Source organism: Pinus tabuliformis, chromosome 4_2 (assembly GCF_031772625.1).
Source record: "Pinus tabuliformis cultivar Carrire ecotype Pingquan chromosome 4_2, CPIR1, whole genome shotgun sequence".
Lineage (NCBI taxonomy): Eukaryota > Viridiplantae > Streptophyta > Pinopsida > Pinales > Pinaceae > Pinus > Pinus tabuliformis.
The window spans coordinates 1,138,656,730-1,138,683,211 of NC_142304.1; the positions used below are offsets into that span (position 1 = coordinate 1,138,656,730).

At 38.9% G+C, this 26,482-nt stretch overlaps 1 protein-coding gene across 1 annotated transcript in view; it reads right to left on the reverse strand.

Annotated features, from left to right (window-relative positions):
* LOC149173684 (transcription factor GTE1-like) overlaps window positions 1-20,116 on the reverse strand; it is a 213,829-nt gene extending 193,713 nt beyond the window's left edge. Inside the window, exon 1 of the mRNA XM_089427973.1 lies at window positions 20,042-20,116. The gene's annotated coding sequence lies outside the window, so the exon portion shown is untranslated. The remainder of the gene's footprint in view (window positions 1-20,041) is intronic.
* Between the last annotated feature and the right edge of the window lie 6,366 nt (window positions 20,117-26,482).

The window sequence follows — 26,482 nt, forward strand, 5'->3', positions numbered from 1 at the left end:
TTTTTGGGGCTTATGTAGGCCAAGGAGGCTAATCCGAACTGCTAGGTTGTGTATAAATACAAGTGAGATGAGTTCATTTCTCATCATCACTTTGATTTGGATCTCTTATCTCTATTGAGATTTTTGCACTTTTTCTAGAGGATGAATTGGAGCTTTATGGATGAGTTTTGATGTGTGGATATTGGTCTATCTTCCCTTGGAGCTTCTTTATTGTCAATTGTGAATGGTTGGTGTTGTCGCGCAGATTGACACGACAACGCTCAGACCGGGGGCTGTCACTCTGATCCCCGATCCCTCCGTTTAAGCCTGTCTCCCGCGGCTAAGGGGGGTAGACCCTGTGAGATAATGAAGACCAACTGCCAAACAGTTGGGTGGGAGACACGATACGATATGATAAGCACTAAAAGGATTTGATTAATTTAGCAGACCAGTGCCTTAAGAGATTATTGTTAAAACGATTACTTGTTAGATGATATAGAAACATAAACCGTGAACAGCAATCATTTGTCATCACAAGATATCAACTAAATCACAATGCTTTTAGAATGACCAAAACGATATCCAGCAACTGAGAATTTTGAAAAGATGAATGCTTTAAATCACCACGAGAATCATAAATCATTAACCAGATATCATATTCGTATCTCGACTTGAAAATTCAGATCTCAGCATGAAAGATATAACATGATAATTCACTGAGGAAAACAACTGAATCTGGCAAAAAATTCCACAATTTTTTTTTTTTTTTTTTTTTAAGAAAATGAAACTAAAAAATCTAAATCTGTGCTTAAAATTAAATTTTTTTTTTTTTTTTTTTAAATCTAAAGCTAAATAAAGAAAATAAATCTTATCAAATCTATTCTAAAACTTAAGCTAAGAAAAAAAAAAAGAATTAAATCTAAAAAATAAAAATAAAAAGAATTTTTTAATGTCTTTTTATACTTTATATTGAAATAAAGAAAAAACAAAATACATAAATCCTAAGTCTAACGTAACTAATAAACAAAAGCTGAAAGCCTAAATACAATACATGATTTTCAAATTTTCTTATTCAAATAAATGTAAAATTCAAAGCGTAATTTAAAAACTAAATCAAATAACATATATGAAAACCTAAGCTTAACCTACGCTTATGGAATCAAGACTTACGTTCTAATCTGAATGAACTCGCCCGACTGCAAAAAATGAAACCTCTTACGATGAAACGAACAAGCAGACCCACGCGATGTCAACAAGGAAATCAAATGCGCGTTTAATCAAATGATATACTGGAACGATAATCATAACCCTTGTCGAATGCTCCAGACTTCACTCACGTTAAAGACCCAATACGAATACGCAGGCAGCAAAAAAAAAAAATTCGCATAACAGTTGACCCAAAATTACTTGAGCGTGATCATGCCGAAGACCGCTTCAAATCTTACCTGGCCCGAAAAGACTGAGCATACGCAGAGAAACAGTTTGACGAAGGATGGCAGAAAGAAACAACGTGAATCGATTTTACCTGAAGAAGACTTCGACTGGGCTCGGATATCACAGGGACCCTAGCCGTCAACCGTGCGAAATGCTGAGCAAATTGAACTGAGTGTCGTTTCACCTCACGCTGATCCTGACGTTGATCATATTTACCATGAAACCGAAAGGAAATTCTGCGCAGAACAGTCGTAATTTGTGTATTGACGCCCACGCTGAAACCGCTGGTTGTCTGCGTAAATGAAGAGATTTCTCAGACGAGCTTTAATGTCTCAGCAGCTTGCCGTGTCTTTATATGTTTATACAGTGTGCTTTGTTTGTACGCAGGTCAACCGGAGAGCAGCGTGGAGACGTATATTGTTTTTCAACGATTGAAACGCACAGTGTTTGCACAGTGTTTGAATGCTTTTCCGCACAGCACACACAATGCCCAGCACGTAACCTTGTGTCCACGGATTGGCGTTTATCATTACAGGTGCAGTGGGCGAGAAGATTGACGGCGGTCCTGCAATTGCAAAGAGACAAAACCCTAATGAAAAATCTGTGTAAAGCAAAAATTTGAAACCCTAGATCGGCTGATTAATTTACAGATTTTGGCCCCTTTAACAGCCAGATTCGGCAATAAGCACAGAAATATTTTAAAGAATAAAAACTTCAGGTTTTCACTGTGAAGAACTACAGAAAATCTCTCATGCAAATTAGAAAAATAAACTGAATGATAGACCCAGGATCAAATCCAACTAGGCTCAGCAAAAAAAATGCTTGCGGGAGTTGGCTGGTTCAGCCGAGAACTTCCCCAAACGCCCACCAATCTTCTTCAGCAAGGGTTTTCTGCACAGCACAGAACAACCATCAATAAAGATGGCAAAAATGCTGCTAGATCTCAAAAAGTAATGGAGATACCTGCCATTACTTCAGAAACTCTAACAACACTCAAACCCTAGCAAGTGAACAAGATACCTGTGCTCACAATACTCTACAATAAGCTATTATTAATGGCTGAAACATAGAATATGCAGAAACTAAATTAGCTCACAGCACTTCCAGAGAGTAACACCAGCGAGATTTGGACCCCAAAGTCTTCTTTTATTAACCAGAAACAGATTTACAAGAGAGCTTCTTCAGTACCAGACTCACAGATCTCCTGATCTGAAATGACCCTTAGCACCCTATTTAAAGGAAATGATCCCAACGGCTAGTTCGAGTGATCCATGTCGAAATGATCTCGACCGTCGATGAGGATCAAGACATCTCTTAATCTCATCCGTCGAAATTGCTAATTTATTAAAAAATAATATTTTGCATGCATTCACTTAAAATATTATTATTTTATTATTTAGGGTTTTTGCTTTATTTTATAATTTTTTTATTATTTTTTATTTATTTCATTTTTTAATTTTTTTTAATTTTTTAATTTTTATTTATTTTATTATTTTATTTATTTTCTTAAATGGATCATCGAACTAACCCTTTGGAAACATCACCTAGGACCTAGGACTTAGGACTCATGAGGGGATTAAAACATTTTCTAACCCTCAAGACACATTACATCATGACTTTTATAATTTACATCTCAAGGGGACAAACCCACTTAATATAGACCCTCATAAACCCCCCAGTTCTGCGACACAACTATAATCTAGCAGATTAACACACTAGGATTCTCCTAAAGTTCTAATGACAAAATGCATCCCGGCTTTGGGGTCAGGTTGAAGGAAAACTCTGTCGATCATGGATCGGTGAGACGAAAAACCTTCCGGGACGTAGATTACCACTAGAAAGTTAGGTCCACCTAGGCAATATTACATACACGACTCATATCTACTAAGATTATTTACAATTTATACATGCAGACTGGGTTTACAATCAAAATGACTAAGTTGCTGATGATGGCAGGATGGCACGAACACGTCGATCAGGTGCTGCCCCATTTTTGCAAAGAAAAGGGGGTGTACTGCATGGGTAGTTGACCGGTAGTGGTCAACATCTGGCTCTACTTGGAGACACGTCGCTGCACTGTAGGAATGTGAGAATCCAGAATCTGCATCCACGCAATACACAATAAAATATAAGTAGCGTCCATCCCAAAAAATCATCATATACATTAAGCACAGGAAAGATAAAAGCTCTTCCTTTATTAACTAATCTAGAAAAGCAAATCTAATCCTAAAACAGAAATGAAAATGCGGAAATGACAAGTAGGGTTAGATATACAATACAAAGGATGCCCCATGGCATCAGAGGTGTTCAATATAGTGTATACTGAGCATTTGCCTGCTTTCAGGCAAATCTGTCGGCTGCTTGTCGGATGTGCCATGTCCAATTCTGCATAAGGTAGGACTTTTTCCTATCCGAAAATCAAGCTGCTCGCGGCCGTCTGATGCATCAAATCTTCTTCTCATTTTCTTTCTCTTGCGATTTTTCTTTGTGGCAGGTTGTATTACTGATGACATGCAACTTTCTGTTTCAAAGCTATCAGATGAAGTATGTAAGATATGCGTGACATGTCTTTCTTTATCCTGCATCTGATCTTTATCATTTTTAAGTCTATCTGGATCACCTTCAATTAACCATCTTTCAATCGAACCAAAGATCTCCTCATAATAAGATCGAACTTGTTGCAACAAATGAGAAGGCTCATGATCTGTTGATGTCCCCTGGTTTCTCTCATTCTCTGACCATTGTTGAAACTTTTGAACCTGTATTTTAATGGCATCCATCTGACTAGAGTGTTCAACCTTTATAGCATTGATTTGCCTGACATGGTCTTCTTCCATATCTTTTATTACTTTATCGGTCTTTTCCTTTATATTCATCAAGCAATGCTGCATGGAGTTTATTTCTTCTTTATGATTTGCTTGCATGGTGGCCAACTGATTATTATGATCAAACGTCATGATAGTCATTTCTTCATCCATAATTAATAACTTGTTTTGCATAGAATTAATTTCCCTATCATGATCAGCTTTCATGGTCTCCATATTTTCCTCTAAGTTTGACATTTTGCTTTGCATGAAACTAATTACTGTGTCATGATTAGTCTTCATGGCCTCAATTTCTTTAGCATGTTGCTTTTGCGTGATCTCCATCTCCCTATTACGTTTTTCCAGGTGGGTGCATAAAGTTCTCACATCATTAACATAATTAGTTTGATTAGCCTCCATATCTTTTACCAGCATCATTAGTTCTTGTATAATTTGCTTTTGCTCTTCCTTTTCATTGTCATTTGTCCCTGATTTTCCACTATCATGGACTTGATCTGCAATAGTACTGGTGGATGACACATTCTGATCTTGAAATCTTTCTTCAACAGCTGGACCTTTAATAGGATTACTTTCATTTTGTTGCATAATTTTAGGGGCACGAGGCAAGCTATCTGGATCACCATATCTATCTTTAAAAGCATTGAAAGGAATCTTCAGGAAGACTATTAAACCAGTTCAAAGCATCACCCTTTAAAGAATGGACAAATAGACGCATCTTGAAATCTTCATGATTATATTGAGGAAGTCTACAATATATGATCATTACACAAGTAAACCTGTTTAAATGTTGTCTAACAGCGACCGAATCACCACCCGAGAACTTAAATAATTTAGAAATGGCCTCTTTCGGAAGATCATGGAGATTATCAGTAAAATGACAAGGTTTAAATGAATAATCGATGATGAATAATAAGGGATCAAATGGATGATAGAAAGAGACTTCTGCTCAAGAAAATCAAGAGATGAAAGAAGTGGAGTCGCCACTTGAACAATGAATCTGATTCTAGGATCCAAAAAGTAACCACAAGCAGATATGAGGAAAGCTTCTTGTCTGGGAAAAATGAGAAAATGGAGTCGCCACCCAAACAAGAAACAAACCGAAGAGATGCTACTGATATGGCGAAAAATAAGGCAATAAAAGATCCAAATGATAACCCCAAAGGTTGAATCTGCCAGCTCAAAATGAGAGATGAGAAAGATGAGAAAATGAATGTCGATGAAACTCCAGGAACAGAAAAACTTTGTCCCAGGCAACGGCGCCAAAAAATGTTGGCGTTGCCGGCTCAAACGAATGATAGAAAGATGAACGATGAATGATGAAAAGTCGTTGAAACGCCGAGAACAAAATGTCCCCGGCAACGGCGCTAAAAAATGTTGTCGCGCAGATTGACACGACAACGCTCAGACCGAGGGCTGTCACTCTGATCCCCGATCCCTCTGTTTAAGCCTGTCTCCCGCGGCTAAGGGGGGTAGACCCTGTGAGATAATGAAGACCAACTGCCAAACAGTTGGGTGGGAGACACGATACGATATGATAAGCACTAAAAGGATTTGATTAATTTAGCAGACCAGTGCCTTAAGAGATTATTGTTAAAACGATTACTTGTTAGATGATATAGAAACATAAACCGTGAACAGCAATCATTTGTCATCACAAGATATCAGCTAAATCACAATGCTCTTAGAATGACCAAAACGATATCTAGCAACTGAGAATTTTGAAAAGATGAATGCTTTAAACCACCACGAGAATCATAAATCATTAACGAGATATCATATTTGTATCTCCACTTGAAAATTTAGATCTTAGCATGAAAGATATAACATGATAATTCACTGAGGAAAACAACTGAATCTGGCAAAAAGTTCCACGAAATTTTTTTATTTTTTTTTTTTTAAGAAAATGAAACTAAAAAATCTAAATCTGTGCTTAAAATTAATTTTTTTTTTTTTTTTTAAATCTAAAGCTAAATAAAGAAAATAAATCTTATCAAATCTATTCTAAAACTTAAGCTAAGAAAAAAAAAAGAATTAAATCTAAAAAATAAAAATAAAAAGAATTTTTTAATGTCTTTTTATACTTTATATTGAAATAAAGAAAAAACAAAATACATAAATCCTAAGTCTAACGTAACTAATAAACAAAAGCTGAAAGCCTAAATACAATACAGGATTTCCAAATTTTCTTATTCAAATAAATATAAAATTCAAAGCGTAATTTAAAAACTAAATCAAACAACATATACGAAAACCTAAGCTTAACCTACGCTTATGGAATCAAGACTTACGTTCTAATCTGAATGAACTCGCCCGACTGCAAAAAATGAAACCTCTTACGATGAAATGAACAAGCAAACCCACGCGATGTCAACAAGGAAATCAAATGCGCGTTTAATCAAATGATATACTGGAACGATAATCATAACCCTTGCCGAATGCATCCAGACTTCTCTCACATTAAAGACCCAATACGAATACGCAGGCAGCAAAAAAAAAAAATTTGCATAACAGTTGACCCAAAATTACTTGAGCGTGATCATGCCAAAGACCGCTTCAAATCTTACCTGGCCCGAAAAGACTGACCATACGCAGAGAAACAGTTTGACGAAGGATGGCAGAAAGAAATAACGTGAATCGATTTTCCCTGAAGAAGACTTCGACTGGGCTCGGATATTACAGGGACCCTAGCCATCAACCGTACGAAATGCTGAGCAAATTGAACTGAGTGTCGTTTCACCTCACGCTGATCCTGACGCTGATCATATTTACCATGAAACCGAAAGGAAATTCTGTGCAGAACAATCGTAATTTGTGTATTGACGCCCACGTTGAAACCGCTGGTTGTCTGCGTAAACGAAGAGATTTCTCGGACGAGCTTTAATGTCTCAGCAGCTTGCCACGTCTTTATATGTTTATACAGTGTGCTTTGTTTGTACGCAGGTCAACCGGAGAGCAGCGTGGAGACGTATATTGTTTTTCAACGATTGAAACGCACAGAAACGCACAGTGTTTGAATGCTTTTCCGCACAGCACACACAATGCCCAGCACGTAACCTTGTGTCCACGGATTGGCGTTTATCATTACAGGTGCAGTGGGCGAGAAGATTGACGGTGGTCCTGCAATTGCATAGAGACAAAACCCTAATGAAAAATCTATGTAAAGCAAAAATTTGAAACCCTAGATCACCTGATTAATTTACATATTTTGGCCCCTTTAACAGCCAGATTCGGCAATAAGCACAGAAATATTTTAAATAATAAAAACTTCAGGTTTTCACTGTGAAGAATTTCAGGAAAATCTCTCATGCAAATTAGAAAAATAAACTGAATGATAGACCCAGGATCAAATCCAACTGGGCTCAGCGAAAAAAATGCTTGCGGGAGTTGGTTGGTTCAGCCAAGAACTTCCCCAAACGCCCACCAATCTTCTTCAGCAAGGGTTTTCTACACAGCTCAGAACAACCATCAGTAAAGAGGGCAAAAATGCTGCTAGATCTCAAAAAGTAATGGAGATACCTGCCATTACTTCAGAAACTCTAACAACACTCAAACCCTAGCAAGTGAACAAGATACCTGTGCTCACAATACTCTACAATAAGCTATTATTAATGGCTGAAACATAAAATATGCAGAAACTAAATTAGCTCACAGCACTTCCAGAGAGTAACACCAGCAAGATTTGGACCCCAAAGTCTTCTTTTATTAACCAGAAACAGATTTACAAGAGAGCTTCTTCAGTACCAGACTCACAGATCTCCTGATCTGAAATGACCCCTAGCACCCTATTTAAAGGAAATGATCCCAACGGCTAGTTCGAGTGATCCATATCGAAATGATCTCGACCGTCGATGAGGATCAAGACATCTCTTAATCTCATCCGTCGAAATTGCTAATTTATTAAAAAATAATATTTTGCATGCATTCACTTAAAATATTATTATTTTATTATTTAGGGTTTTTGCTTTATTTTATAATTTTTTTATTATTTTTTATTTATTTCATTTTTTAATTTTTTTTAATTTTTTAATTTTTATTTATTTTATTATTTTATTTATTTTCTTAAATGGATCATCGAACTAACCCTTTGGAAACATCACCTAGGACCTAGGACTTAGGACTCATGAGGGGATTAAAACATTTTCTAACCCTCAAGACACATTACATCATGACTTTTACAATTTACATCTCAAGGGGACAAACCCACTTAATATAGACTCTCATAAACCCCCCAGTTCTGCGACACAACTATAATCTAGCAGATTAACACACTAGGATTCTCCTAAAGTTCTAATGACAAAATGCATCCCGGCTTTGGGGTCAGGTTGAAGGAAAACTCTGCCGATCATGGATCGGTGAGACGAAAAACCTTCCGGGACGTAGATTACCACTAGAAAGTTAGGTCCACCTAGGCAATATTACATACACGACTCATATCTGCTAATATTATTTACAATTTATACATGCCGACTGGGTTTACAATCAAAATGACTAAGCTGCTGATGATGGCAGGATGGCACGGACACGTCGATCAGGTGCTACCCCTTTTTTGCAAAGAAAAGGGGGTATACTGCATGGTAGTTGACCGGTAGTGGTCAACAGTTGGATATACTCTATTACATGTAAGTACATTCCTTTTGATGTTATTCTTGTTTACCTTTGTCATATATGTTGGATTGGGATTTTCATTGTTCTAGGGCTAATTGCTACATGCATTTATTGCTTAAAATTGTGGAATTTGTCTCTATTATAGCATCTCTCAATGTATGGGCATGTAATAGGAGAGAAATCTCCTAGGGTAATCCTATCAACAAAAATGACCTTGACAAGCCATTCCTCTTGCACATCAAAGTATAACAGCTGCAAAGTTGCTTCTTCATGACCTAGAAGGCAAAACGAAGTGATCTTGCGGCCTCCTTAACTGGGAACCAAGAAATCCTACTCATACTCAACATAGACTCCATTCTCCCAAGAATTAAGGCATTAATCTACCAAGGGTGGTCACTAAAACTCATATTCTCACATCCTTCAAAGACTAGCCACATTAGGGTACCTAGGACATCAATTTCCTGACAAGCAGGACATCAAAAAAATTTGATCTCCTAGGGTCTCCTGCATTGGCCTTTCCTCTAGCTCTCCTCCAATTTTGAAGACATTCCGATGGTGGAGTTGGGAGAAAAGCCAAGCCCTAGCTTCGGATCAATACTTGCCTTATGTTAAAATTGGCAACTAAGGCCAAACTCCATGTGGATCACCTTATTTATGGCTTCTGATATTTTTCCTCGATTCCTCTCATCGAGAGGTGTAGGATTGATCTAAAGATCATCCGATTCAGATAAGTATTTATGGAGATATGAATTTATTTTGATTATGGACAAATTGTCAAGGTCGGCCAGCAAACATATGTAGGCTCAGAAGCCCAACAGTCACATCTATTCATCCTCAACGTTTGCATATAAATACAAGGAGCATTCTCCTCATTTGGATAATTCATTCACTCATCTTCTCTCTCTCCCCCCTACGCATAAAAGGAGCCTCTCTCTCTCTCACACATGTGGATGAAAGGAAGACATCCTAGGGCAAGGAAGACTCAGAAAGAAGGACGCTAGGGAAGCAAGTCATCTCTTTGACTAGCGTTGACCATCCAGAAGTGCGGAATGGATGTGGTTGCCTCTACTAGGCAAGCCGCAATTTTTGGCATGAAAACCGAGGTGATCTGACCTCTGGTTTGACCGGTGTTGCCTGCCCTAGTTTAGGGCTGCAAGTTGACTTCAGAAATCTGCATATTGACTGTACTTTTGGGGCTGTTCAAGGGCTGTTTCTTCAGGCTGTTCAAGGACAAGTTGACCAGAAATTGACCAAGCATTTTAGAGGTCAATTTCAGCTAGTTTGACCAAGTTTGACTTTGCTGATCTAGGGTTTGCTGCCGCTGATATAAAATTACAGAATTCAGATTTTGTACTATTTCTCTTTGCTAAACTATTGAAGATAAAAAAGGATTTGATCAAAGCGTTTCCTCGCATTGGGGTTTGTCCCTGGCTAGCCGCCACATCTTGTGTCTCTTGTCTTGGCTTGTTTTCTGTTGATCATTTAATGTTCTCTCTGAACTTTACTTAATGTATATGTGATTGCTAATCTATGGGTAATAAGAAGAAAAATAAGTAAACTGCTCTAAGCATAGAACATACCATAATTTAACATGGAATCGGAGCTGAGGTGAAGACAAAGCCCAAGCAAGAGCAAGAGCAAGAGCAATCACCGAAGAGAAGGTTGGCAAGGCTATCTTAAAGAAATCATGGGGTCCTCAACACACTTCCCTACTGAAGACAAACTCCGTGAGAAGTCTGACTATCACGGATGGAAGATGTCTCTCGATCTAACATTAGAAGAACAGGAAGTGTTGGACCATGTGAGAGGCGGAATTGTTGAGCCTCCATCAAATGCATCTGCTGCTGCTAGGAACAAATGGACCAAGGGAGAAGTCAAAGCAAGGAAGATCATTCGGGACTCTATTGACAAGCGCTTGGTGGCCTATGTTTCCGAGCTGAACACCTCCAAGGAAATCTACGATAGACTGGTGAGTTTATTTAAAGTTAATGATGAAAATCAAGTCTTGTTTCTTAGAAATAAGCTGAAGTTAAGAAGGGCAAAGATGAGAGTATGCAAGCATATTTCTTAAGGATCACCGAGATCAAGAACGATCTCCTATCTATTGGGGAAGCAATTCCTGACAGGGAAATGACACTCACAACTCTTGGAGCACTGTCATCTGAATGGTATATATTCAGGACTACTCTTCTCAACAATAACGTAATTCCTAGATTTGAGGAATTAATGGCCAGATGCATTCAAGAAGAAACGAGGATGGAAGACCAAGAAATGCCCATACTTAAAGGTCATCCCTCTACCTTTTCTTCTCATACTAAAAGAAGAAACAATTCCAGGGCTAAATTCAAAGGAAAGGCTGGACCAAAGGGTGGAAGAAAAAGACGATGTTACAATTGCAATAAAATGGGTCACTATGCAAGGGAGTGCCCTGATAAAAGGAACTCACACGGGACAATGATCAAAATCCCTCCCAAGGCAATCAAAGGAATGGCAGGTCAAATGGCAGAGGTAAAAGAAATGTCAGAAATCAAGGAAGAGGACAACCATTCAAGAAGGCAAGAAATTCCAGGTATGAATCTAACACTATTAACAATAAGCAAGATGAATATTATCTACCAACAGCTCTATCTACTATTGCTCCCCCGGACTTGCTAGGAAATTGGCTTATTGATAGTGGTGCCTCAAGGCACTTCACTGGTTACAAAGAAGTGCTCTATAATCTGATAGAAAAGGAAACCAACCTGGAAATTGTTCTTAGAGATAATTCAAAATATCCCGTGAAAGGCGTAGGAAATGTCACTCTTCAATTGAATCAGGGAAATACCATCCACTTACAAGATGTATTATATGTACCTGATCTCAAAAAGAACCCGGTGTCCATTTCGGCAATGGAAGACAAAGGCTACAAGGTGGCCTTCAACGATGGCAAGGTACGTGTATGGAAAAGGAACTTTAAAGATGCTTTTACTCTTGGGTTTCGAGTTGATTCATTATATCAGGTCAGAGGAAGTCCACTGGGTGTCATGTCTTGTGACACATCTCTTCAGTCCGAACTATGGCATCGGAGGTTTGTTCACCTTCATTATAAAGCTCTACCCGATGTAAGAAAAATGGTGATCGGAATGCCCGAGTTCAGATTAAAGCAAAAAGGTGTATGTCCAGGATGTGCCGAAGGAAAGCTCAAAAGGGGACCATTCCCCTCAAGCCAAAGCAAGACCTCCGATATATTGCAATTGGTTCACTCAAACATATCCGGTATGATGCCTATGAACTCCTTGGGAGGATATCTATATTACCTCACTTTTACAGATGATTATTCTCGCAAGACTTGGATATACTTCTTGAAAAAGAAGAATGAAGTGTTCTCCTGGTTTCGACACTTCAAAGCCTTGATCGAGAATCAAACTGAAAAGAAGATCAAGACTTTAAGGACTGATAATGGGACTGAATATGAATCCAATGAGTTTCATGACTTTTGCAAAGACGCTGGCATTAAGAGAGAGACTACTACACCATATACTCCTGAGCAGAATGGTGTGGCGGAAAGGAATAATCATACAATTGTGGAAGTTGTCCGTGCTATGCTCCATGATCAAAGACTTCTGAAGTTTCTATGGACCGAAGCTGCAAATACCGGCGTATATGTACAAAACCGATGCCCTCATCAAGCATTGGGTTCCAAGACTCCCGAAGAAATGTTCACTAGTAAGAAACCTGACGTATCTCATTTTAGAATTTTGGAAGTCCTGTATATTTTCATGTGCCTAAAGAGAAAAGGAATAAATTGGGTGCATCTGGAAAGAAAGGAATCTTCGTGGGCTATAGCGAAAATACTAAGGGCTATAGAATCTATGTAGCTGGTCAAAGGGAAGTCGAGATTAGTCATGATGTCACCTTTGACGAAGATATGGCTCTTAGCAAAGTAGACAATCTTCCTACTTTAAGGGGATCTAAAGAAGCTGACACCAGGGAACCGAAGGAAAAGGAAGATGAGATGATGCCCAACGTGGAAGAACCTATGGATCCTATTGATCCTCCTCTGCAAGAGCCTTCCTCTTCTAGGAAGAGGCCTTCATGGCTTAGGGGGACACTTGATGATGCTGAAGGACACATTGCACCCAGAGGAACCTTCCGTGAAAGTAAGAAGCCAAACAGGTATCAGGGATACCTGACCATCATGAGCACGATCATCCAAAATGAGCCTTCATCATTCACAGATGCTGTCAAGCATCAAGTATGGAAGGATGCTATGACTGAGGAATATGAGTCCATTATGAAAAACGATGTTTGGGATGTGGTCCCCAGACCCCAGGACAAAGCAGTTGTCACTTCAAAATTGCTTTACAAAATAAAGCATGCAGTTGATGGAAGTACGGAAAAGTATAAGGCTCATTTTGTTGCTCATGGCTTCTCCCAGAAGGAAGGTATAGACTATGACGAAATATTTGCGCTTGTTGCCCAACATACCACCATCTGCTCGATCTTAGCCCTTGCTGCTTCGCAAGGATGGAACCTACATCAGATGGATGTCAAGACTGCATTCTTACATGGTTCAATCAAAGAGGAGGTCTATGTGGAGCAACCCAAAGGATTTGAGATTTATGATCGAGAATCTCATGTGTGCAGGTTGAAGAAGACCCTCTATGGGCTAAAGCAAGCACCCCGAGCATGGTATGAGAGGATCGATAGCTACTTGATGAAGCTAGGATTCACTAGGAGTGAAGTCGACCCTAACCTTTACTTTAAGGTTATAGATGACAAGCCTCTCATACTGCTGCTATATGTTGACGACCTCTTTCTAACAGGTGCAGACCCTCTCCTTCACAAATGTAAGAGGGAGCTGGCTTCTAAGTTCGAGATGAAAGACCTAGCACTTAGGCACTATTTCCTAGGACTGGAAGTCTGGCAAAAATCAAGGGAGATTTTCCTATCTCAAGGAAAATATGGTGAAGATATTGGAGAGATTCGGCATGGTGGACTGCAAGCCCATAACTACCCCGATGGAGCTTGACTTCAAGAAGTTAAGCGGTAGTGCTGCTGGACTTGTTTTACGAAATGCTACCGAGTATTGTCAACTCGTCGAAGCATTAATGTTCTTGGTGAACTCCCATCTGGATATATGCTTTGCAGTCAACACATTGAGTCAACATATGGTTGAGCCTCACCACTCACATTAGATTGGTGCCAAGAATCTGTTGAGATATCTTCGTGGCACAACCACTCATGGGTTGAGATACACTGTCGGAGATGTGAGACTACTTGGGTATACTGATGCTACTTGGGCAGGCAGTGTGGTGGACTAAAAGAGCACTTCCGAGTGCTGTTTCTCTTTGGGATCTGCCTCGATATCCTGGATGAGCAGGAAGCAGAAGTCGGTGGCTTTGAGCACCGCCGAGGCAGAGTAGATTGCTGCTAGCATGGCCTCCTATGAGGCAGTCTGGTTGCGAAAGCTCTTTAGTGAGTTGTTTGGATTTACATTGGATACCACCGTGATCCTGTGTGACAACCAGAGCGGGATCAGTTTATCAGAGAATCCCATATTTCATGATCGCTCCAAGCATATCGATATCAGATACCACTATATTTGAGATATGGTGCAGCGAGGAGCAATAAGGCTCCAACATATCGGTACAGATGAACAGGTCACCGACATTTTGACAAAGCCCCTAGGAAAGGTCAAATTCCTGACTTTCCGAGAACGACTTGGTGTCATTTAGAGACCCTCTTATGAGGGTCGAGTATGATGTATTGAGCTCTGGGAGCTCTAGGGGGGCACGAGGTACTTCTTGGAGCGACATGTGACCACAGGGTGACTCACCATCCCCTGGTGGTGCACTATGTACAGGGTAAAGGTTCAACCTTCCCCTGTGACACCCCGTGGCGACTATGGAACAGGATGATTAGTTCTCCTGTGGGCCAAGATGATTCGTTCTCCGTGGCGACTGTGGAACAGGATGATTAGTTCTCCTGTAGGCCAGGATGATTAGTTCTCTGTGGCATCCACTGGACAGGATGATTCATTCTCCTATGGACAAGATGATTAGTTCTCATGTCGAAGCATCCTACCCATGCAGTCTAGGACTCATGGGAAGTACCTCTCATCTGATCAATAAGCAGGGAAATGAGGATAAGGACCATAGTAGTACTATCGATGGACGCATCGTTGTATCTACCATACTCCCTATGTTAGGATGACCTCCGTTGATCTGGGATCAATCATACTGATCTGGGACCAATGAGAGTGGTTCACACTCTGTGACTGACTTCAGGTCAGTGGAGGATGGTATGATACATCCTCGATCATCTCTTCTTCTTCACAGTTTGAGCAGAGCAGAACAGAGCAAAGCAGATCAGAGTGGGATCAAGTTGTACAAGACAAGTGCATTTGATGGATGGATAGCAGCGATGGTCTGACGGATTGCAAATGAAGTTCTCCCTAGTTGAGAGGCAGTGTTAAAATTGGAAACTAGGGCCAAACTCCATGTGGATCAACTTATTTATGGCTTCTGATAGTTTTCCTATATTCCTCTCATCGAGAGATGTAGGATTGATCTAAAGATCATCCGATTTCGATAAGTATTTATGGAGATATGAATTTATTTTGATTATGGACAAATTGTCAAGGTTGGCCAGCAAACTTATGTAGGCTCAGAAGCCCAACAGTCACATCTATTCATCCTCAACGTTTGCATATAAATACAAGGAGCATTCTCCTCATTTGGATAATTCATTCACTCATCTTCTCTCTCTCTCTCCTACACATAAAAGGAGCCTCTCTCTCTCTCACGTGTGGCTGAAAGGAAGACATCCTAGGGCAAGGAAGACGCAGAAAGAAGGACGCTAGGGCAGCAGGTCATCTCTTTGACCAGCGTTGACCATCCAAAAGTGCGGATTGGGTGTGGTTGCCTCTACTAGGCAAGCTGCAATTTTTGGCATGAAAACCGAGGTGATCTGACCTCTGGTTTGACTAGTGTTGACTGCCTTAGTTTAGGGCTGCAAGTTGACTTCAGAAATCTGCATATTGACTGTACTTTTGGGGCTGTTCAAGGGCTGTTTCTTCAGGCTTTTCAAGGACAAGTTGCCCGGAAATTGACCAAGCATTTTAGATGTCAATTTCAGCTAGTTTGACCAAGTTTGACTTTGCTGATTTAGGGTTTGCTGCTGCTGATATAAAATTACAGAATTCAGATTTTGCACTATTTCTCTCCGCTAAACTATTGAAGATAAGAGAAGATTTGATCAAAGGGTTTCCCCGCATTGGGGTTTGTCCCTGGCTAGCCACCTCATCTTGTGTCTCTTGTCTTGGCTTGTTTTCTGTTGATCATTTAATGTTCTATCTGCACTTTACTTAATGTATATGTGATTGCTAATCTGTGGGTAATAAGAAGAAAAATAAGTACATTGCTCTAAGCATAGAACATACCATAATTTAACACCCTGTCATCCCCAAGGCTAGTACCTCATAGGGTCAAAACAACATCTTTCATTGAAAATACTTTCTTTGATCCTTTCCCCACTTTGTCTAGGGTAAGAATATCATTGGTTGCTACATACTTTCCTCATACCCTAGACCGGGTCCGCTTGGCCCCATGTGGTCCCACTCCTTTAAAAGATCATTCTTGAAGAACCATCCAGGATACCAATTCTAACAAGGATTTTAGGGATTGGGGAACTCCTTCACAGGTCTTATCCCAGAAACCTAACCCTCAAAATCCTCTCTTCCTTTCCTTAGAATACATAGTACCTCTGCTTAGAAAGCAAGCAAGCTCCATCCTTCAAAATTTTCTAGGAAAGGGTTTGTTTGGGTCACTCATATCCATTGACTTATCATTCATTAGTGACTCCATATATATCAGGTCTCCTCCCATTCGTGAAAGTCCGTAAAATAGAAGGGAGCCTTAGTTGAGGTGACAATGGGTTAAGTCTCCATTTGTTGTCCTTGGCCTAGCATTTTCCCCTTAGGGATCCCCCTTAGGTCCCCTGCTAGTTTGAGCAGTAACAAAGACAAAACTCTTCACCTTTGTGAATAGTCAATGCAAATAAGTATACCATCACAAGACTCGTTGTAAAACTCCCATTCATCCTTTATCAATTATATATTAGTTATCATATATGAATTTCAACTCCTTGTCCTTCTTATCCTAGATATTCCTATAAATGAACTATTGCTTGTTGATTGGAATAAAGCAGCAAGGGTTCTACTTACCTAAGTGCCAAGAGGGACCCAGAAGACAACTACTTAGCAGATTATTAATTTAATTTACTATTTCCTAATGTTGGACATAGGAAACATTAAAAGCCAAAAGTCAACAAATGATTATATCTCAACCCTTCATCATGAATTAAACTCAGCCATTGAAGATCATGGTGGCGCCCAGGTCGACTTATTACGAGGAATAGGGCGTGGAAGTGGCCAGTTCGATTTGGCATAAAGGTGTGTGTGTTAGCTCAGCGAATGAAATTAGAGTTTCAGTAACAAGTTCAGCAACCAAGTGAGAGGAAGAGAGGGTCACATGACCTCTATTTCAGCTCAGCATCAACATGGTCATATAGCATGCAGAAGGGTGCAGGAGGGTCGTACCACACGGTCGTACAACATGCAAAAGTGTGTAGGAGACTATATTGCGTAAGCCATACAGGCCAAGTCACTTTTAGGGGGTAAATTGATTTGCTTGGGAGTTGTTCAGAGGGGTTTTCGCAGTAAAATGGAAGTGTTCCCTTTGCTGTAATAATTTCTGAAGATAAATTTGTTAAAGCTAATAGAGGAAAACAAACAAATTGTAGGTTTTCCTCAAAGTTGGGATTTCTTGGGTATATCCAGTGTTTTATGTGTTGCATGTGTTTGTCTTTAGTCTTATTTCCTTCCATTGTGCATGCTATGGTTAGAAAACTCAATAGTATTTGTGATTTAAGTTTCAAAACAACAGTTTAGTTGTATTTTTGGTTGCATGCTTAGAAAATCATAAATCAGTAACTGGGTTTTAAGGAAATCTATCTTGGTATCAACGCATAGCCTCTGATTGACGGCCAAGAATAGTGTTTTACCTTCTGTTGATTTCGGGTAGCATCGGATGTGCTCTAGCCATGAAAATTGGTGGGGAGGCTAAAGCACATGAGATCTCCAAGACCCAGAAATGATTTGGGGAAATTCCACCTAGTTAGAGAGATATTAAAATAATTAATATTTTTAATGGGTTCCTAAGTCTAAACTTAAGAAAATAAAAATATAAATGGGTATTAATATAAAACTGGGTGAGAAGGTTCTAAATGACATGGATCAAGCCAAATCTAATCTTAGCCGTTGATTAGAGATGTAATCTCTGTCGTTGAAGACTCAACAGAAAAAGTATAAGAGGAGACTTGAGGGTCAGTTGGAGATACACCAAGTTGATCAATCAGTTCGATTTTCTGGAGCGGGGTTTGCTGAGAGAAATCGAACCAGTGATCAGAGTTGCAACGAAGGGCAGTGAGTGCATAGCAAAGAGGTAGAGATAGTGTCGGAAGACCAGAGCAAAGGCAGAGAAGGCTACGTAGAGCCAGCAAGAGCCACGCAAAGGGTCAAAGTGACTGCGCATAGGGCTAAAGGGCCTGCGTGAGTGACGCAGAGGGCCAGCGCAGAGCATCTGTAGGCTGACGCAGAGGGTTCTAGGCTGACGCAGAGGCCAGGAGGGCTGACGCAGAGCCTCAGAGAGGCATTGGAGAGATTTTCGTGGAGCAGACTTGCCGAATATATGCTTCCAAAGAGAGGTATTACTGCCAGATTGATTTCTCTGTAGGGTGAGCCAGTTTGGCACCCAGTTGTACTCAAGAAAAGTTGTTTAATAATAAAACCCTCAACAGTGCTGCACCGGTTTTCCCAAGTTGGGTTTTGCTGGGGACGATTGTCCAAAAATAACAGTGTCCCTTGTGTGTTTGTCTATTTCTTTCAGTTGATGATCTGTAGATGGTTGAGACTGCATTTGTGTTTATTTCAATGTTTATATGGTTAAATAACTTGTTCAGTAATTAAACAAGTAGGTGAAATAAACCATAGTGCAGGAAAATTTCTAACAGGTTAGACTTAGAAATTTCAACATCTTCAAAAGTAGGTTTAGCATTCAAAGGGAGCAAATTCACCAATTCGACTTGGCCGCTAGGTTTTATGAGCAGTTTGACTTGGAAAAATGTCATACCAGGGTCTCAGATTTGAGGAGAGGTTGGACGGAACATCCAACTTCTGCTCAGGGCATGAGAGGATTGTCATGGTGTTGGAGGAACAAGGGGTAATGGGAGTTTGTGGAAAATGTCCCAGTTGCCCCCAATGACCCTCAACGGTTGGCTCAACATAACAGGAGAGATGCCAAGGTGAGAAGAATCACCTTGGAAGGACTCAAAGACCACATTATTCCTCACTTGACCGGAAAGAAGACAGTCAAAGTTATGTGGACGGACATTATTGGCCTCTATCAAGGTCTGAGCAAGGCTAGAAAGCTAGTGTTGAAGGGGCCGTATAGGCTGAGTCGCTTGCAGGAGATAAATTGATTTGCTTGGGAGTTGTTCAGAGGGATTTTTGCTGTAAAAGGGAAGCGTTCCCCTGCTGTAATAATTTCTGAAAATAGATTTGCTGAAGTTAATAGAGAAACACACATAGATTGCAGGTTTTCCCCAGAGTTAGGGTTTCTTGGGTATATCCGGTGTTTTATGTGTTACATGTGTCTGACTTCAGTTTTATTTACTTCCATTGTGCATGCTATGGTTAGAAAAATCAGTAGTATTTGTGATTTAAGTTTCAGAACAGCAGTTTAGTTGTGTTTCTGGTTGCATGCTTAGAAAATCATAAATCAGTTATTGGGTTTTAGAGAAATCTAACATTGTTCATTAAAAATACATGAATCAAGCTAAACAAAACGTTATACATGCCACATAGAGCTTGCAAGTGAACATCTTTGTAACAATGAAATTGGATTTATAGCAATGACCGTTTAGATAAATCTTCACCACAGAGGGGCAATGATAGTAGACATTTTCGAATTTCAAGCCATAACCACTAAAAGCCAGAAATGAAGCTATGTGTGCATTTAATTATATGGACAGTGGAACACTAAATGAAATGTGCAATATCTTGATAAATCTTGCCCTTAACTGCAAATGCCATGTTAGTGTTCTTGCCTTTTGTTCATATAAATAGAAGGGTGAGATGGGCATAGAGAGAAGAATACATCATAGTAGTCACGTAAACTCAAGCCCGCAACATCAACAGGTCGAGTAAACGGCCAGCACCATTTATGTTGCGTGATCTGAAAAAAGGTGCCACAAATCACTCCAATAGACAAGAAAACAGTTTCCTTTATTTTTCTCCAATGCAACAAACTGGCAGCTATGCTTCAAAAAGTGGAAATTGAATATTATTTTATCTGATCACCATTACGTTTAACTAATATAAAGTTATAAACTAGAAGAGCTTATGAACTAAAATATATGCAATGAAATATTTATTTAAAATTTTGAAGAACGGAATATCAAGTTTCAACTGATAGGTACCTTAAACTTTAACGATCTAAGCATATAGTGAATGAACAATGAAACAAATAGGAATAGCATCACTAAACATGTACTTTCTACCATAACACACCCATGCTTACATTTGGACCCTAAGTGACTAATATAAGAAACAGTTTTAACGACCTTACAGCTTTCAAATGGCAGATAAGATAAGATATTTATATTAATGTCTAACAAATGACTAAAAATATAGGTCAATGGGACCAGGAAGTACAAACAGCGGTACTAAACCGTACTAGTGCACACTAGGCTACTTCGAAAGCATAAAATAAAAGGAATACATGAATTAAATAAGAGTCAAGACATCAAAGAAAGAAAAGAAAGAGTGCGAGTAAGATATGCTTGATGTTTATAAAGAGCAAGGAATGGAATTATATTAATGTCCACAATAACCAAAATAGATAAGTGGGGCTAGAGAGTACATGTCATATTGGCAACATGGGAGCGCTGAAGGCATCTCCCAGATGCAGAATAAGTAGGTATAAAATAAAGAGTAGAAAAGGGGCAAACTCAAGAGGTAAGCACTAGACAAGAAAGCAGGAGGAGATGCATTAAGAAAACATGGTAGCCTATCAAAAAAAATGATCCATATTGATGATTTGCGCATACAAATTTACAATTGAAAAGAATAATTAAATACAATTTAGAACTTAGAAGAAAACTAAGCTCACATGCAACTTTCTTTTGAACATTAATCTTCTACCGTCCAATTAATCATTCTTTGGACCAAAGTTTGTGAACATTTTTTTGCTTTGGATAAAAGAAACTTATAGTGCATCAAACATGCACCAAAGTTGCAACAGATAGACTTAAGAGTCACAAGAAGATCCTATTCCTATGAAAAATAGGAAGGCTAATATATAATCCTGTGTCCCAAGGGGCAAGAAGCCCACGTGCTTCCAAAACATATTAACTTTAGCTTTGACATGAATTGCCAGGTCATTTTTCAATGTTCTCAATCTCCCAGCAGTCCCATTTGTAGATGAAAATTTCTTTTCCAAAGTACAATAGTTGAGAGTCGCATGTATGCCATATCTCTCTATAGTAATCATTGATCGTCCAAGTGTTACTTAAGAGGATACATTGCAAATTAACAGGGTGGTGAACTAGTAGTCAAATCTTTCTTGTAACCATGCCCAAAAGGTATTGGCACTTTGAAAACTCCACTGGCGTGCCCCACTAATTCATATTTTCAACATTACAAAAACAAAACAAAAAAGCCATCAGAGATGCTTGCTTTATTGAGACCTGTTTTCACTACGAGGCCCTGATGGAGCATCAAAATGTTAGCTTCCAGTAAAGTGAAGGATATAGAGGTTTTAAAACCAAAACATTTGAAGTGGGGCCTGTGATGCCTTAATCATCATTTAATGCATTTCTATAACAAATTGGTTTCAGAGAGCACTTTCCAAAACATTGGATGACAAGCATCTCCACCCAATCTATAAATGAGAGAAGAAGAATTCACTAGCAATGGTATTATACACTAAATAGAAGCCGTAAAAATAGATGTAGAATACTATTTAATGAGTCAATATGACACATTAAATGCCCACTGTACCTCTGGCTAATTCAAGGAAAAGACATTCCTTAAATGGAGACCATAGCATCTGTATATGTAGGCTGCACTCCTCTCTAAATGTGGACCATATTACAATCTAGTTGCAAGTTGTATTTCAATGGTCATAGCAGGCCTACATGCATTAATTGTAGGTAGCCACCCTACATACATTTACGGGCCCAACATGGAAAAGAAAAAGCATACAGGAGTATAAAATGGAAATAAGGTGGCCATTGTCACTGCTATCAACCAAATTAGTAATCTTCTTAAGATCCGAAAAAATGCTAGAGCAGCACCACACAAGACAAGTGCCCACTATCACCACGGCACGAGTCCCACTCTTTAGGCTGTAACAAACAATCCCTGTTTGTATGTGTGTAGACAATATATTTGTAACTGTAAAAATGCATTGATATATAAATAATCGATAGAATGAATAAAAATGATGATAGATATTACGATGACAGCCCCCATTATAAATACCTAGGTGGAATCACCTTTTGTACTAAAATACATTTCTTTTTTATAAGATGCATCTTATAATTAATTATTTAACTGAACATTATTTCTTGTACTATTAGACCTGCTGCAGGCAGGATATACTGTGTTCAGTTTTTGGGTTGACTGCCTATTACTTTGATTTGACTAAAAAAATTTGCATCCTTTTCCAAAGTTAAACTTTAGAAATTCAATTTTATTATTTTTTAATAATGTTTAAATCTATTTATTTTCAATATGATTGGTTGCACTCTTATTGTGAATGGTTACATTGTACACTCAAATATTTATGAAAACCATCATTGTTATTTCTTTATTTTTACAAATCCCACTGTTGTTTGCTTGTCCCTTCCGTAATCTTTTTAAACTTGTTGCTGCACATGGGAATAAAGCATCGAAGTGACTCTCATGCTCTATGACATAATCTATGACTAACCGGTAACTTCGTGCTTTCGTTTGGTGATTTTTGTAGTTCTTGTGGTGCTTCGATTTGGCGTATTCATCGTACAGCGACGTACTCAGAGCCTCAGCCTTTTGGTTTGTCTCAATTCGTAGATGGAATTTACACTCCATCTCTTGATCATATTGAATCGAATTGGGCAGCTATGCTCTCACCTCAACAGACAAAATAATACAAAAGCAGATAATATAAAGCCATGTTATAATAGCCAAATAAAGTAGTGGTTTAACATGCCTATGGAACAACTTAAAGAAAAACAAATTTATGCATTAATATGTTGATGTTCCAAACTTAAACAAAGAATATCACATATTTATTATTTATTATTATGTGGTATTTTATTCAATTTTATTTAATTCTATTACTTTTAATTAAAATGTTTATCTATTTAATCTATTTTCCTTCAAAACGAATTTAATGTTAAATTTTGAATACTACCCAGATGTATTTTCTCAAAGCAGTTTATTTTATCCCCAACAATTTATGTATTTACTCAAATAAACACTACATTACCGAAAAATAAAATCACCAGTATCTTTAACTTCTAGAAATAAATATGACGCAGAATTTAAATCAAAGAGATCAATCACATATTGCAAAAATAATTCACCCACAAAGTGAATTCAGCCCAATGAATTCGGCCTCTAGAAAATCAGCCTTGATAAGAAATCACCCCAGAGAAATCAGCCAGAATATTCAACCAACAAAATTGACTTGCACGCACCTTCATGCCACTACTACACACTAGGGAAAACTCGGCCCTCTAGCAATTCAGCTTCCTCCCTATCAAATCGATCTCCCTCCAACAACTCGACCCTACAATCTCCTTCACTCGGCCTCCTAGATTCACCCTAAATCCACTCGCACTTCTCCTTCTATGTGTTGATTTGGGGTAGCATCAAAGGTGCTTTAGCCACGAAAATTGGTGGAGAGACTATAGCACATGAAATCTCCAAGACCTAGAAATGGTTTGGGCAAAATCTAACCAGTTTGGGAGATATTAAAATAATTAATATTTTTAATGGAGTTCCTAAATCTAAACTTAGGAAAAATAAAATATTAATGTGAATTAATATAAAACTGAGTTAGAATGGTCCAAAAGTCATGGATCAAGCCAAATGTAATCTTAGCCGTTGATTAGAGATTTAGTCTCGGTCGTTGATAGACCAACGAGAAAAGTATAAGAGGAGGATAGAGGGTCAGTTGGAGAACACACGGAGAGAGATCAAGAACTCGATTTTCTAGGGTAGGGTTTGCTAAGGAAATTGAGTTGCAGCTGAGGGGCAGTAAATACATAGCAGAGAGGTAGAGTTAGTACCGGAAGCATCAGCGCAGAAGCAAGGAGAGGGTTGATGCAGAGCCAGGTAGAGGCCATGCAAAGGCAGTCAGAGGCCACGCAGAGGCAGCCAGGAGCTGCGCAGAGCCTGAGGAGGGCCAGCGTGTGAGACGTAGACGCTCCAGAGGCTGACACAGAGCCCTAAGAGGCTGACGCTAGGCTAGATACGCTGACGCTGGGCTGACGTTGGGCCAGAGAGGCTGACGCAGACCCTAGAGGCAGCGCTGGGAGATTTCATGGGACAGATTGGAGCTGGAGAGCTAGATAGGGTAACGCAGTCCCTATGAGGGTGACGCAAAGCAGCAGAAGCTGCATTGTTGCTGTGGAATCGTTCATCCGGTGATTTAGTCAGAATATCCGTCTCCGACTGAGTGGTGTTAAAATTTGGATACCAGAGGACAAGTGGTTCCCTAAGGCTTTGATCTTTGGCCTAGGAAAAAGTGTCCAAATTTATTTGTACTTTTCTCCTAAAGTGACTTTATAAGTGGTAAAGTTACATTCTAATTTAAAGGTGACTTTATTAAAGCCAATGAAGATTTAGAAAGTGAAAAAGTGACTATGGAAATAAAAGGTTAAGTGGGTCTTTATTTAAGTGGGTGAGTTAAAAAATAGAAAGTGAGAATTAAATGCACATTTATTCTCATCCCTAGATCTAAATGAATCTCTACCATTAGATCTTAGGGTAACCCAAAAGGTCATTTAGAGAATAAAAGGAGAAGAGAAGAGGAAAAGATCAATTCATTCTTTCATGAGCGTTTGCGAGAAAGAGAAGAGAGAGCAAGTAGAAAATTTCTGAGCAGTGAGAAAGTGAAGGAGACAGCAAGAAGACATTTCAGCAAATCTGGGCAACAACATTTATTGGCATGCATCCCAAGGCAAAATCGTACAGCAGGAGAAAGGCATAGATATCGAGGAAGGGAGACAGCACAGAAATCGAGGAAGAGGGACAGCAGCAAGGGTACAAATTTCAAGGCAGATTTGGGCACGAATTTCGATGCAGTTGTACTACTGAAATCCATATGGCCCATACAATCTGTACAAGTTTTTGGCACATTTTTCGAGGCAAGCCATACAACATTTAATGCTATTTTATTGCTGTAAAAGTTTCTGTTTTGGTTGTTAGCTGGTTGGCATGATTTTCGAGGTGGAATTCAAGCACGGAAATCGAGATAAGTTGTAATTTGTGGTTGCTAGAATTTTTACTGTGTATTTCAGTTTTTCTGTAAAAGCATTTTTAGAAATAAATAAGAGCTCTCAAACTGGTTTTCCCCAAGAGTTTAGGGGGTTTTTCCATGGTCACATTGACAAAAAATCACTGTGTTATTTTCTATGTGTCGCTGTCATAATTTTGTTGTGTTTTATTTCTGCAATTTCAGCAGTACTGAAATCTCTAAATTTGTGTTTTCAAAAAATTATTGTCATTTCCAGATTTTAGAAATTTTATCATGCTTGGATTTAAAACTAAATGGATGGAGTGAAGGAAAACTGATAAACGGAGTGGGGGTTGAAATTTCTTCAAGTGGTACTACTGTCGAGGGCATTCTCTGTTGGGTGAGCCATTTCTGGCACCCTGGTTGTATTTTGAAACTGCATAATAATAAAACACTCTGAATCGCTGCACCTGTTTTCCCGCATTGGGTTTTTCTAGGGACATTAGTCCAAAAACAACGGTGTCACTTGTGTGCTTGTTTCTTTCAGTTTATGATCTGTATGTGTTGATATTATACTTGTATTTATTTTCAATATTTACATGGTTAATAACTTGTTAAGTAACTGAACAAGTAGGAAGAAATAAATCAGATAGTACAGGAAGAATTTCTAACGGATAGACTTAGAAATTCCAACACTATGCGCTCCTGGTCCACTGAACCGCTCGCACTTGGAGAAAATCGCTCTCTCTTCATGATGACTTGCTCACTTGAGTTTTGCATGTCTTCGCCTCTTCGCTAGGCTTCCTTTATAATCTTCAATAAGCCCATATCCCTAACCCTAATCTCCCTTCTAGAATCTCTTGGAGATCAAAAATTGAGATTATTTCTAAATCACTTAGACAATTAAATTATTTATCCTTAGAAAATGACTTCATAGTCCACAATAATTAATTGACTTTCATTATTGTACTATTCCTACGTTAGATTTAGGAAAGAAGACATAAATCACCTACACCACCAAGCAAGCACCTAGAAGAGGCAAATAATTTTCTTCCACATGCTAAGACACCAAGCCTATCCAGAAGACCTTTT